The sequence below is a fragment of the Falco peregrinus genome, chromosome 2 (genome assembly GCF_023634155.1).
Source record: "Falco peregrinus isolate bFalPer1 chromosome 2, bFalPer1.pri, whole genome shotgun sequence".
Lineage (NCBI taxonomy): Eukaryota > Metazoa > Chordata > Aves > Falconiformes > Falconidae > Falco > Falco peregrinus.
Window position 1 is genome coordinate 17,959,080 of NC_073722.1, and position 14,849 is coordinate 17,973,928.

A 14,849-nucleotide genomic window follows, 5' to 3' on the forward strand; every position below is an offset into this window, starting at 1 on the left:
TGGGGCACACACATGCTTTCCAGGATGCTTACCCTTCCTCAAGCCACTACTTCATTAAAGTGCTATTATTAGCGCTCACATGATGGAATGGAAGCCTGAAACAGGAAGGGAAGCTCCCAGCCTCCAGCCTCCCTGGGCAGGCTGTGAAATGGACACTCTCAGCAATCTCAGCAAATAGCTTTCTATATAAAGAAAGTGTCTTTATGTTATAGAAATCCAAGATATACTAAATGTTCCTCTTACCTATCACTACATATATATATTGCAACAAATACAGTATTAAAGTATTTCTGAAAAGCTACTTAATATTACACCTACTTTCTGAAGTGGCAGAATTTGGTCATCTTTGCCTTCCTCCAGAAAGACTCTAGCTGCAACTCTGTTTATTATCAATCACTGCTATATATATCTGCATTACTTGATCCTTCTAAGTAAGGTAGTTTTGCCACTGACATTAACATTTTGCCTTATTTCCTCCATCCCAGCGCAGCAAGAGGGAAGAAAGCTGAAACCGATCGTGTCAAACAAAGCACTGATCTGTGTATTTGAAATAGCCTGGTTATTTAGTGCCGAGATCTCCATCAGCGGAGAGAATTGGTAACCTTGAAAATCATGTTCAATAGCTCATCTTCAACAATCACCACTGATACTTGGAGCAGAACACATTCTACATAGACACACAGATACATATCTAAATGCACATACATACATGCATAAAAAGAAAAGCATACATGGATGTTTAGATTAATTGTTTTCAGTTATTTCTCTGACTTCAATCGCTGTGGCCTCAGTTTCAGATAACTAGCACTACTGCACTTTCTAAAGAAGTCATTTTTAGGAACAAGAGCCAAATCTCTTTTTCCTGTATCAAGCAAAATTTCTGTAAAAGTGGTTTATGAAACTTTATCCATAAAATATTTTCAGTGCTTTTTCTTCTCTCTACTTAAGGTCCCATTTCAGGCAAGCACTTTAACAAAAAAGAGAGAAAAAGATATTTTGTTTTAAGCAAATTTTAAAGTATATTCTGGTAGAGTTTTTTTGCGGGTTTTGTTTGTTTGCTTTTTATGCTGACCTCACTTGTAAGTCCAAATTTTAGAATGAAATTAGACCTTCTCATTCTTTTTTATTTTTCTTCCTTTTGACATGTAACTTCTGAGTTTCTAAAGGCAGACACTGACACATTTCCATTTACAACACTGCATATTCCTCTCTTCAATAATTACTTTTAAACAGAAAAATCATCCCATTATTTTTAGAATGAAAACTTCTCTTCAGAAAGTATCTTTAAAAATAGTGGGTTTTTTCCATGAAAATGGTGTAAAAAAAAAAACCACAAACACGAGAATTCCATACATGATTCAACATGTAGAAACAGTTTCCCCAAAACAGCACAAGTCAAAAGCCACTGTAACAAACAAAAGCCTTTCAACATCCCTACTATGTTTGGAACCAAGCCTGTGTACTGAAAACCTAGAAAATAATTAATATGACCCTAATGAAGATTTACAGACCTGTTGTCAGGAATGGCTGCTCTACACTCTGGATTTCTCCTCAAAATGCAGAGAAATTCAGTTGCCTCTGAGAAAATATTCAGAGCTGATGCTCAGGGAGACCAATACAGTTTCATAATGGATGACTGCTGCACATTTCCTGTTACAGTATATGGTTCCAGCTATTTGTTTTGAGTTTCCATCAGCTCACGGCTTCTTGCAATCAGCTGGTAACAGTTGGATTAGGAAATACAATCAAGCTGCCTCCCCAGCTGCAACACAATTCATCATTTAGGTTTTTTACTGTCACCATGCATGTTTCACAGAATAAATAAATCAACCTCCAAGACCTTCTGTGAGCTTACTCATCACAGCAGAGGTTACTGATGGAGCTCAAAACACTCCTTCCTGCACTGCATGGGAAAGCAAAGACTGTGCACGCTGAAGTGCAGCAGAGGCGTCAGGGACAGGCACCCTTGCCAGCCAGGTGCTACGGCTGGTGCCCTTTGGAGCCCCTTCACATGCCAAGACAACATGAAACTTAAGCAGCAAAAGACAAAAAGAGAGGTTAACTAAATTGTGCCCTCAGTGCCTTTTAAATGCAAGCAGGACCCCTCTTGGGGCCTTTGGGAATGTTGCAGCCAAAGTAAGGTAACTCACTGCCAAATATTCAACATTTGATCTCAACATATGATCTGTTATCCTGTGTTGGAAAGAAGTAACGTGAAAGAGGACAGAAATGCTTGATTCATTTGGGATTATCATCCTAGTCCTTGAATGGAAGTTCAACATTGCTGTCAAGATAACACAGTGAATTCTGTAGTACTTAAACTGCAAAGGTGTACCATTAAAACTGGATGATTTTAAGGCAAAAGGTCAAAATGTGTGGCTCCATTTTACATTTCAGTGTTTAATCAGGAAAGACAGGTTTCTTTTCACAGAAAACTTTTAGAGAATCGAGCCTACCATTCAGTGTGTACATGTTTTCATATATTTAATAAATTTAAGTCAAAATCCAGTTAAAAACAGAAAAGATGTCTGGTCTCTGCTTGCACAATACTCTTCATTTAGTGTATTGCACTAGAAAACGCTTGCTCTCAAACTTTGTTAGTAAGACTTATGGTTCTGATACTGAAATAAAGTCCTCTGAAAATGGAGTTTATTGTCCAATTCGTATTATGGATTTTACATTTAGATGTTACATATTTTAGAACAGAGAAGAGCATACGTGGCACATTTTGACTAAAAAATGTCCACGTCTTCTGTATCATTTCATTATAGAGTCACTGAAATTACTACTGTAGCATTTCAATACATGTTTCTTCACTTCACTACAAAATACCTATCTATCTCCTACCTTGCAAATACAGCTCTCTAAGGGCCCTCGTTGAATGGAAATGTTTTAGTTGAGCTACATTTTTTCAGAAATCAGACCAAAGCTCTCTGGTTATCCATTCATACATTAAACAAGAAAAGGTGATTTAAAGAGCTCTACACATTTTTCAGTCTGAAAACGTATGGAAATGACCAAAAAAAGAATTAAGAACTGGTCACATGAACTGTACTTATTGGGGAAGCAAACAGGCAAATCTTTACCACAGCTAGAAGAAACTGCTTGAACAGGAATCTTTCCCCGGTTAGATCTGTGACAGTGTATGCCTAGTTATTTATGATCTTAAAGAACTTGTTCAGAGACCCAAATACACTCATGCTTATTTTTAAAAAAATAAACACAAAGTTCAAGCCAACATCTCACCCAGTCCCTTTGCTGTCACCCATAAAGGATTAGAATAGTATCATTTTCATATCCATGACATCTGCAGTCCATTTTTCACTCCACATTACTCATTCTGTTTAAAGTATGACAGTCACTGCCTGAAACGTCAAAGCCAAGCAGGCCTTTCGAAAAAAGATGAACTTGGGAGCACAATGAATTTTTATTTCTATGGGCAACTAGATTTGAAAACTTTGCTGTGAAATCTATTTTAGAATTCAGTAATGCTGAGGGAACTCTTATCCACCAAACTTTCAGATGGGTGGTGTAAAGGAAGAGGACTGAGCCATCATATATAAGACTGTAAAAGTTGCACAGGAAAAAAAGCTGGATCACTTCTTTTTAGTAAACATATTTACAATAGAAGTTCACTCAACATCTGTCAGTGGTGGCTCCAAATATGCTGCATTACAATTTTGTCAACTATACAAAGGGGTAAAACTGTAAAATAACAAAATAATTCACTATGTGGCAATACAAGGTACACTCTTCAAAAACTGCTGGGAAAAAGAGGAATCACAGGCTTGAATCTACTAAGAAAAAGGAGGGTCTGCAGTAAAATTTGCCCTTTATTACTTGCTGACAAATTCTTCTCTTACTAGACTGAATCTGCTCTGCTGATATCTTCTTTTAAAAAAATTACACACGTGAAACTATCAAGTTTTTTCATGTTAACAAAGTGCTCTTCCATCAAAATCTCCAGTAGTTCTTAAAGGTGACTATCTTCTCCAGCTCTACCATCACCACAAACCACAAGCCTGTCCATACAGAAGGTTCACACCTTGCACAGACCAAGAACTCTTGACTGAGCTGACAATTCAGATGCTCAAGGTTATGCCCTTTTGGCTCAGCTTGTACACAAATACCTCTGTGACTCCCCTATTCGCAGCTTGAATCTCGATTCAGTTACGTTTCTAATTACGTGAACTGGTCATGCCCTAACAAGAACCATTTTGGAATCTACTGATCAGTTCTGTATACTGATGCAAGATAAACTCTTTTCCCATAGCCATTCTCACTCACAAAAATGGTGAAGGGATATGGTAGGAAAGGCAGTGTGGAAACAGCTATACTGTTCGCACATCGCCTGGCATGCCTCTCATAATGGGTGCCATTGTAGTTTGCCTGGAGACTAAAATATTCATGAGGATGCTGAATGTAAAGTATGCCTCATTGCATATACTCTGCTAATTCTTTCTACTTGGCTCTGCAAGCAACTCGGGTGTAGAAGCCTTTTCTGAACAGAACTGTAAACCCCTACTTTATGGTTCTGCATTTCTCGTCACCAATTCACTATATATCTGCTAGCTGACAATAACTTGTTAACTGCCAGCCTACGAAATTCAACTTGGTCAGTGAAAGAAGCCAAGTTTTTTTTTCATTCTGCTTTAAAAGGGCTCTAGGCCAAAATGCTTTCCCTTATATGTGTGACATGTAAGAGATGGCAACCTCGTGGTTTCCAAAGTATGCTACACTACTCACTCTCTGTATGCTCAAGGATTTACCAAAGCCAGAGCAAGGTAAAAATCTGAAAAATGGATCAGGGCTGCAGATGCCTATCAACATTCAGTGGCAGAAAATACAGGGGCTAAGGACATCAGAGTGCTTTGTAGTTAAACCATATTGGGTAAATGTTTGCCCAACATTTGGAGAATATGTACAAGACTCCGAACCTAGCAAAAAGATCTCACATTCAGTGCTCTGAACTGTCAGCTGGGCATATAAACACTGGACGGTTTTCAAGTTGTGCTAAGTATCAAAGCATCAAAGCCAGAAAAAGCCCAGTTTCCTCATTTTAACAGCAATTTACAAGACCAGGGAAATACGGACACTGAGGCAGTCTGTGCACCTGTAGAAGTTGAGTACCTAGCAGAATCAAATTGTCAGTCCCATGATAAATCTGTTATTTCTGGATCTACAAACTGAAATAGAAAACAGCTACTATCTTCCATAGCCACCTCACAGTCATAATTTAAGAGACTTGCTGGCTTGCCTGACAAATGTAACAAAAGCTGTCAGTTTGGAGAAAAAGAAACATTATTTCACAACCTTTCTCGCTGCATTTCTCAACTGATTAAAAATCAAAATTCAACGAAGCACTAAAAATGTACTGTCAGCAAGTCATCATCAGCAATGTGATAATCATAGATGGGGAAAAAACCCCCGTAAATAGGTTAACCCTAAAAGGCTACTCAGATTCTAGCTTCCCAAAGCTAACCCTGCAATCTCTACAAGGGTGCTCTAAGCAGACCAAAACAGAAGATTGGCGATGCTGAAATGTCACTTGCTGCTCTTCCAGGAGTCAAGAAAGCCAATGCTGCCACATATGTCACCTTTACCCTCCCAGCCAAAGGGCTAGTACACACCTGCCCTTACGCTGACACTAGCTCAGCCAACCCAGGCTGCTCTAACTCATTCATCAGCACTCTCTCATCCAGCTGGGGTAATTCTTTATCTACAGTCTCTCATACTGAGGCACATCTCTGACACAGGTAAGATGCTAGCAGGTAAAACTGATAGTTCGTAAAGATACAAAATGTTTTACCTGCTGTATAACAAGGCAAAATGCCTTTGTTCAACAGGAACAAAATTTAAAGTTACTTAAGTTTTCAAGTTGGCCGGTCACATCAGAAATTTCTAGATGTAGATGCTCTGACAAAATTTTAAAACAAGATTTTTCTTTGAATTAGAAACTCAACCCTCTTCTGTGGCTCATGGTGAATTTGTGACCCCAGAGCTACAAAATTTATTTCCAGTCTGTAAATGGGCACCAACCAACAGTGTAACACCCTGAACCCAAAAAGAACAATAGCAAAAACAAGCAAAAAATAAAAATAAAAACCCCCCTCGACGTCCTGTTTGCCACTTGCTTTCAGTACTGCCTTTGAGTCTTCCTCCTTTCTGCTTCCCTTCTTAACTGCCTCTCTGTTGCCAACTCTTGCAGTTCTGGTGAGTTTTCCAACCCATGCCATGCCAGATATCTCACATTGTTCACAAGCTTCACCTAGGCTTCATACACAATCTCCTATTTCATACTGTCTTTGTATTTTGCACAACTTCATTTAGATTTTTTGGCCATCACTGTTTTTTATGATTGTCTGAGGACAGCAGGTCTTGGGACAAGGGACAACTTTTTGCTTTCTATAAAACACCGTGAAAATCTGTAGACTACATATCAGAGAATAAATATTAACAATACATGCTGGCAAATAAAATTGAATTATCTGAGGTGCATTTCCTTCCAGACTGGCTCTAGTTTTTCTAATTCTGGTTCCATTGCTTCTTTGTTTTGATACCTGCCCTTTTATTTGGATGCTCTGTCCTATAGTGCTACCCCTCTGATTCCATACGGTCACAGCTATTCTCCTATCACAGAAGAATCCCATTATCTCTAGGAGGGAACAGAAATGTCTAGTGCAATTGCTCTCACGTTAAACACATGGTAGTCAGCGATGCTGCTGCTAGAGTCTTCATTTCAGTGGTGACAGGATTTCAAGTGGATGAAATTAAATGATAAGTCTGAACTCAGTTAAGGAATGGCTGAAATGCACTGAGAGTAGTTAATTCCAAACCCAATTTCCTCTTTAAGCTGAAATTTGTCTGCAACTAAATTCCAGGCAGACAACCTGACACAGTAGGAGAAGCAAGGAGAGTCTTGAAAAAAATCTGTCTGATATGTCGTAGTATAGGTGTGAGATAGAATAAATGTGAGAAAAGGGAGATCTGGCAGTGACCAGAAGGAAGTTTTGATGGGGGAGGAGCAGATAGGTGCCTCGTATCTGTAAAAGGAGTTATAAAATCTTACTGCCTGATAGAAAAAAGTGTAAATGAAATCAAATTTTTAATTAGCCAACACAGAAAGAGCTTAAGTTACACAAACATTAGCTACTTCTCTGCAGCCACAAAATTTACAAACATCTGATACATTTTTTTAATGGCTCTAACAGGATCATAGATGCTTATCCAGTCATGGCTATGCTCTATATCTCGGAGCTGCACTGATCCAGCTCAAAATCCTGGGTCTCAATGCTCTTAAATGGGCCTGACACACTGTCTTATCTTTACAGTACTGTAGTTTATGATCAAGTAATGTGAGTACTGTCATCAGGGTTCACAAAAACAGGTTGTGCAGAGATAGTTTCTACACCACATTAATAATTTCCCCCCCACCCCCCTAAACTTCCAGAGAGAAAATTTGGAATAGATTTTGCCCGCTTAACTATTTTAGTGATGAAAATCTATACAGTTTCATTAAGAAAAAAGGAGAGTCAGAAATATAGGCAGTCTGAGTATTTTAGAGACAGGGACCACGATCTCTTTGCTAGGAGAGCATACTCTGGTATGTTTTATTACATATTGTTTGTGATTACTGGAACCAAAATCACATTTCAGATTTCTGTGTGTTAACAAAGGGAAATGAAACGTGAGAAGACAAACATGAAATGTGTGGTGACTTCCTGCCTACCAGGAATCTCTGCAGTTACGTAGAAAAAGGAAATTACAATTAAAAAAATAACTGAGAAATATATTTTTTAAAGTTATTACATGTCAAAAGCTACAACAATAATTCTTGCTCAAAAATTTTAGCTCAGCTACCCCATCATATAAAAATGGGTCTTCATCCTGCCTGAGGCGCTTTCATGCACTGCTACTGGATATACACCTTTTCTTTGCTTCTTTCCCACTTACAATCAAGATAGCAATAGTAGACAGAAGAAGTTGTAAGAATCAAAGAAAACATGGAATAGAAGCTTCTTATTCTTAAAGACAATTAACTCATCTCATTTTTGAGACATGTTATGTATAGTTTGGCATATGGCAGCTATTGTCTATGATCCTAATGACAGTTTCCTGCACACCCAAGCTAAGTTCTTAGTTGCGTCATTAGCAAGAGCATCGCAAGACATTGCCTCCTCCCCTCACCCTGTATCCAAGAAAAATGTCTCTGAATACACGTTACTATGCAAATTCTAATAACATCACTTGAAGAAACACAAATCTGACCAATTAAGATAAGCACTTTCACTCAATATTCTGGAGCTGAAATCCACAGAAATACTTAATCTTTGCAGTTCCCACTGGGAGTGTCTCAGCACCTTTAAATTCATGTGCTGGTGATCCAGATGCCAAATACAATTGAGAAATTTCCTATCTTTCTGAAGAATTAAGGCATAGATATATTAGACCAACCAACCAGAATGTGGTGTTCCAGATGTACATCAGGTGGCGATCAATGCCTAACTGAATACATGCAATTAAATTTTTGGCATTTCAGAGCAACGACACGCTAGAAAATCCAAAGATACTACAATGTGAATGTAAATTGGTAGTTGGAGAAAAATCTTGCAATGTACAAATGAATGAATCAGGCTTGAAGCTTGCTGTGAGTTTACTTAGGGTATTTCAACACCTAAGAACTTCCCAAAGTGAAAAAAAAAATATCTGGCAATAGTTTAAACCAATTTCTCTCAGCAGAAAAAAACAAGTAAAAATATCTCACCAGGCGTTGCCATTGGATGAGACACTAGCACTTGGAAACACCAGAGAATTTGTTTTAAATTGACATGCTTATTTCACTAACAGTACAGTAATAGTCCACAGTACAAACTGACAGCTATTTTCTACATTACTCTCGCATGAAACACTTGTAAAACTCTAAAGGTTGTCTTCAAAACCCTCCTCAAAGGCAGTGTCTAAGCACATCAGCAAAGCACAAAACAGCACGAGAAAGAGAACACAAGCGGAACTAATGGATACAATTTGGAGAATCTTTAACAGAACAGGATAAATCTGTAGTGCCAGCTGACAGAATGTTAAGCATGAAATGTCTGCAAGATCCGACTGTGTACCTGAAATACAAGTCCCTGAACTCACAACATATACTCAATACCAATTCACAGGAGAGACTGGGACTGACAAAATTAACACTGCCACTCCCTTCAGGGCCACTGAAATTCTAGGCATATCTCAGTACATGGTTCACTTCATTTTTCCTCTGAATAACATGTATTCTTTGTTCTGCTCTTCTGAGGAAAATTAGTGATCTGTCCTGTGGTGAGAATATCTCTGATCTTCAACAGAACGATGCCAGTTTATACAAGTGGAAATGTTGACCTCTGTCAAGGAATACAATATTTTAATTCAGTGGCACAAAGAAACCATAACAATATGGAGAAATAATAACATTGGAAATAATAACAATGAAGTAATAATAACGTTGATCTCTCAAGAACTTCAATACACCAGTGTTCAGCTAGATAATACAAATAAGATCGTACATTAACTGTAAGACGCTGAGATGTACGCTATTCTTTGTGTCTTTTCCACTGCACCATAGCAAAAGCATAGACTATTCTTCCTTGATCACTGTGGGCTCAGAATTGATTATGTTCAGAAGTCAGCACCTCTTTTCTATTGCTTTTACCATTATTCCCATTGCAATACTGCTTTAGAACCTTATACTCAGACTAGGAGTCAATTGTGCTACACAAAACCAGAACTGAAGGTTAACCAGTATACAAAAGAGCTCAAGTGTTTTTGCAAACTCAACGATCTGATCTTTTTCATCATTTACAGGCACATTCCACACAGAAGGTAGTCATACTAAATTAAAATCTATTTTTAAGTTGTTCTGTTGATTGACCATGCTCATGTCTTGACAGACCACCAGCAGAGATCTAAGGGATGGAAGAGGTTTCCCTATAATAATTGTCATAGTATATATAATACACGAATATACAGAGAATTAGAGGAAGTTTTAGCCAATTCCATCTTAACAAATCTTCCATTACCAGTATCAGGACACAACAGGACACTTCCCTATGACAGTTCCAAGGAGAACAGCAACAAAAAACCCCTTCATACTGGAAATCTTGCAGTGGACAATACCTGTTGTATTCCTCTTCCAGCCTTTGAACACTACAGGAAGTGGTTGAGTCACCATCCCTGCAGGTATTTAAAACACATGTAGACTTGGCACTTGGGGACATGGTTTAGTGGTGGACTTGGCAGTGCTAGGTTAATGGTTGGACTCAATGATCTTAAGGATCTTTTCAAACCTAAATGATTCTATGATTCTACGATTACTTTAGGGAAAGAATCAGCATTATTCTTTCTCCACAACAAGCACCAACATCACAACATGTCAATTTGAAAGAACTCTGCACTGCTTAAGATCCAACCACCAAATTATGATTAAATCAGCAAAGGAGAACCTACAGTAACCTTAGGCAACATAGCAAGCTATCAGTTGACTTTCAGACCCTACCTGTTACAAGGAACACAAAAATACTCCGTAACCTCCTTTATATTCAAGCTCAAAGTTATCATCACATCACTAATTCCAAGAAACAAAACCCACAAGTTGCCTGCTTCAGTAATTGAAGAGTATATTTATAGCATCCTCTATATCTGCAAATGAGATATCTTTCTCAATTTATAATGCTTTCACTGAAGAGCTACCAAGACTCTTCAAAACTATCCTCAAACTATCATTCCTGCTCCCATACTCTCTCCCCAAACCCCATTACTCCAAGACACAAAAGCTTCTTGCATAAACTGGATAGTGTACGGCACTTCCCTGCTAACACTCCTTGGGTCCAGCTGACACATCACTAGACCACATCCCAGCATCATACAGTATGAACGCCTGTCTTCACTCTTCAGAAAATTCAGGATCTCAGCTGGAAGACATCATAAGACTCATGTATTTCATACTGACCCAGAGAAGTTTGTCTACAAAGCTAACACTTTCTCCTGAAAATGCACACAGGTATAGGCAATAACATGGTCACAAACCAGGCCAAATGTCTTCATAAGCAGCTTCTAAGATTTTAATTATTTGTATCCGCAAGCCTGTAAGCAATGTCTTCACTACCTGCCATGGAAAACTGGACTTCACCCTCGCTTCCATCATAAATTCAAAAACTATCACAATCTCTTCAAATTGCTTTTGAAATATTCCTGTACAACATCATTTTTCTAGACACAGACACAGGCAGTATCAAAAATATCGCAGGCAATATAGAAAATGATAGCTTGCAAACCACAGCAGAAAACCTACAGATCAAGTGCCTTGCTTCCAGGCAAACTGAAAACACAAAGAAACACCCACTCCAACATCAGCATATTTCTGTTGATCTTATGGAACATGAGAATTTCTCTCTCTCCACCCTAATCTAAACCATCCACAGCCACAGGCTAAAAGTGACCTGTCTCTCTCTCTCTCTCTCCCCCCCAGCCCCCCCCGCCTTGTAAAATAAGGTAGCTGTCAACTCTCTTCTAACATTGCAGAGGGATATCAACTACCTCTTCTCTCAGTGTCTTAAAGTGGAATGTATCTAATTAAACTCAGAAAACTGTTTTCAGCTCATTTTACCGTTGGCATTTTCAGTTTCCATCACAGACTTTAAGTTCAGCTCGTGTGGTTAAAAGCCTGAACAGTTTTTACAACTACAGCCTAGTCTAATAAACCATAAATTCTGTTTCAGCTATGTCCCATTGTCATCATGCCTATAACAACATTATAATTTGATGCAAACACACCCTATATAGCCTTTCTCACAGATGTCTTTCTTACAGTTGTATGATGTACAGTGAGCAAACAGCCTACACTTGAATTAAGAGTAGTTTTTACAGAGTGAAGAGGAACTTCCCTGCTCAGGAGATTCCAAGCAGCTTTTTCTTTCTTCCTGCTGGCAAAAATAATTTTGTGAACACAGTTAACACAAATCCCATTGAAAGCTGCAATTAATTTTGGAAGATACTGAATGCACTGTGTTACAGCCAATACCACTTTCTCACTGAGTTCATAATTATTTCACATGGGCACAATGACAATTATAACTAACACTCACACAATATGGCTTTCTCTTTTTCACATAATTTAGAAAATTATCATTCCCTGAAGACCTTAATATCTTTAACGCTTTCATATCAAGAAAATTATTTTCTTCGATGAAATTTTCAGAATAATCAAGAGAAATCAAATCCCAACTTCTTTCATAACCACACTCCCTGCTTCCCATGCCTGCATCTGTTCCACAACACAAATTATTTTCCACTGAAATTCTCCTGCTTACGTGGACATCTATTAATAGAATTCTATGAGAAAGATTTCAGTGTACTCTGTGGCTTTACCTAGGAACCCTGCAACACCAGCTTCTACAGCATCCTGAAAAACCTCATGTCTCTCCTCCATTCCCCTCTGCCTCTACAATTACCTCTTGGGCTGCAAACAGTTTGCCTGTCCAAGTATACCTGGCTAGGTCCTAAGGCAGCCAGCATGCTGGGCAAGTGGGATCCCACTTCCAAGTTAAGAGGGAAGCTGTTGCTAGTATGTGGAGTTTGGTCCTGAAGATAGCGCTGAAGCAGTCCTTGGCATGGGGTATCAGGTACCCGATTGGTACTGAGAGATCTGATGTTAAATTATTGAAAAATCTATTATTACATAGGCCCCTTTTTCTCGAGATGTGGGAATTACAGTTGTGTGACCAAGCACTAGACAAAACAGAAATGTCATCAGCAGCTCAGCTCTTCCAACATGGGCAAAAGACAGCATGGACTCCACTCACCAAGCTGCAAAAATTTAGACTAGTCAAGAAGCAGGTCCCTGGCAGCAACTGCTGGCAGCAGCTCAGCTCTGAAAGGGTAGTTAGCATTTACTCTATCACTCCATAAATCCAGATGTCAATAAGCACTAAAGCTGCTTCCAGTAGCTGGGTAGCCTCACTCCAGCCAGACAATAGGTAGTGTCCTTTTACCTACAATTATCTGGAAGGAAAATCCAGAAATTCCCCTTGGCAGAGGGAACAATCAGAAATCACCCATTCATCTCCTACACTCTGCTAATTCTGGCACTAAGAAACAGAACTGCATCCCAGATCTGTTCCACTTTTCGAACAACAAGCCATTAAGTATGAACAGAGCCACGGGATCTGAAAGAAACTAGGACCTAGGTTTTTCCCACTATTTTTGTAGAGGAAATTCTCGTGGCTATTCTTTGCAAAAGAACAAGACTAGCAGAGCAAAATACCTCCTTCACCAGAACCACCAGCGCTCCACAAATAGGCAGGTTTTCAGTGTTATCCTAGATGCAACCCTACATCCATCAAAATACTTAGTAGTTCCTAAATAGTTTAAGTTCCTAAACTATTTAAGTTTACTGTGTAAAGTTATTATTGTTACTATATAATTATCACACAAGTAGAAACTTAAACAACAGAAGATATTTTTATCATGTATTGTCCTCCTTCAGTTAAACTACATACATTTATCTCACGATTTTTTTCATTGATTTATCACTTCACCATTGATTCTTCATGCTTTGCTCATAGTTTGTTAATTTATTTCTGCTAAATTATGCCTCATGACAGGTAGATTACAACATAACACATACTAAGCACAAATGCTCATTATCTTCTCCATCTATTATGGAATACTTCTAGATCTGTATCATCAAACCATAAAAGGCCTTTTGTGGTCTCTTCATGCTACTCAGCCACTTCAGGGGATTTGTGTTAACTTTCACTTGAACTTATTTGTCCTCTGATTTCATTTTCTTTCCTAAGGCATTCTTAGTTTTTGCCTGTCAACTCTTAGTATGAAAGACAAATTCACAGGAAACTGTTATTGATTTTATTCAGCTTAACTTCTATGGTTTTTTGCTGCTCATAATTGATCATTACAGCAATTCAGTTGCAGAGAGGTTCAGCAAAATCTGATTTTCCTCTAAAACGAATAGAGAATAGTAAGTAGGAAGAAAAAACATCAGTTGCTACATATGGAAGTGGAAAAATAGTGCAAAATTAATATGAATCGTACTCAACACAAAGTATGTTTCTTTCCCAAAGCTGACATTAAACCAACCTTTAGTCCTTTCGTGTTTAAGATATGAAATATAGTATTTGATCATTTAGATCGATCTTTGGACTTGTGTGGCCTCAAAGTACATTAAACACTGGAAGTGACAGTCTGAGACCTAAGGATGCGTTGCTAATTGTTGTTACGCTGTCAATTAATAGTGGCAATGCCAATGATCCATGGAAGCCCACTCACCCCTAGTCTAAAGAAGCCTGTTGCTTTACCACTGCCTCCAAATGTAAGGTAACACACACTGCATCAAAGTCAGAAAAGTACAGTGATAAAGACAACAGATGGAATTAGAATTCATCTCTGATCAAGTTACAATAAAAGATCATGTTAGTTACCCTAATACAGGGGTCCTCAAACTACGGCCCACGGGCCAGATACGGCCCCCCAGGGTCCTCAATCTGGCCCCGGTATTTACAGACCCCCCTGCCGGGGGTTGGGGGGGAAACCAAGCAGCCGCAGATGACTGCCTGCCACTTCATCCGTGTGCCGGCCCCCTGGTTAAAAAGTTTGAGGACCCTTGCCCTAATACCTTGTGATTAAACAGGTAACAAATGCCTGCACAAAGACATTTAAATATAAGTCACTGAAATTTAAAAGCCATCTCTAAAAATCCAGAGGCAAAAGCCAACCAGGATATCACAGCTTTTGAACATAATAATTTTGAATTCCATAAGCCTTTTATATTATTTAGGAGTGCTATTGAATTTGTGTCT

General features: G+C 38.6%; 1 protein-coding gene across 8 annotated transcripts in view; it reads right to left on the bottom strand.

The window, feature by feature from the left end:
• The window catches only part of MAPK10 (mitogen-activated protein kinase 10), a 168,845-nt gene that overhangs the window by 62,392 nt on the left and 91,604 nt on the right, over nt 1–14,849 (bottom strand). The window lies entirely within an intron of this gene.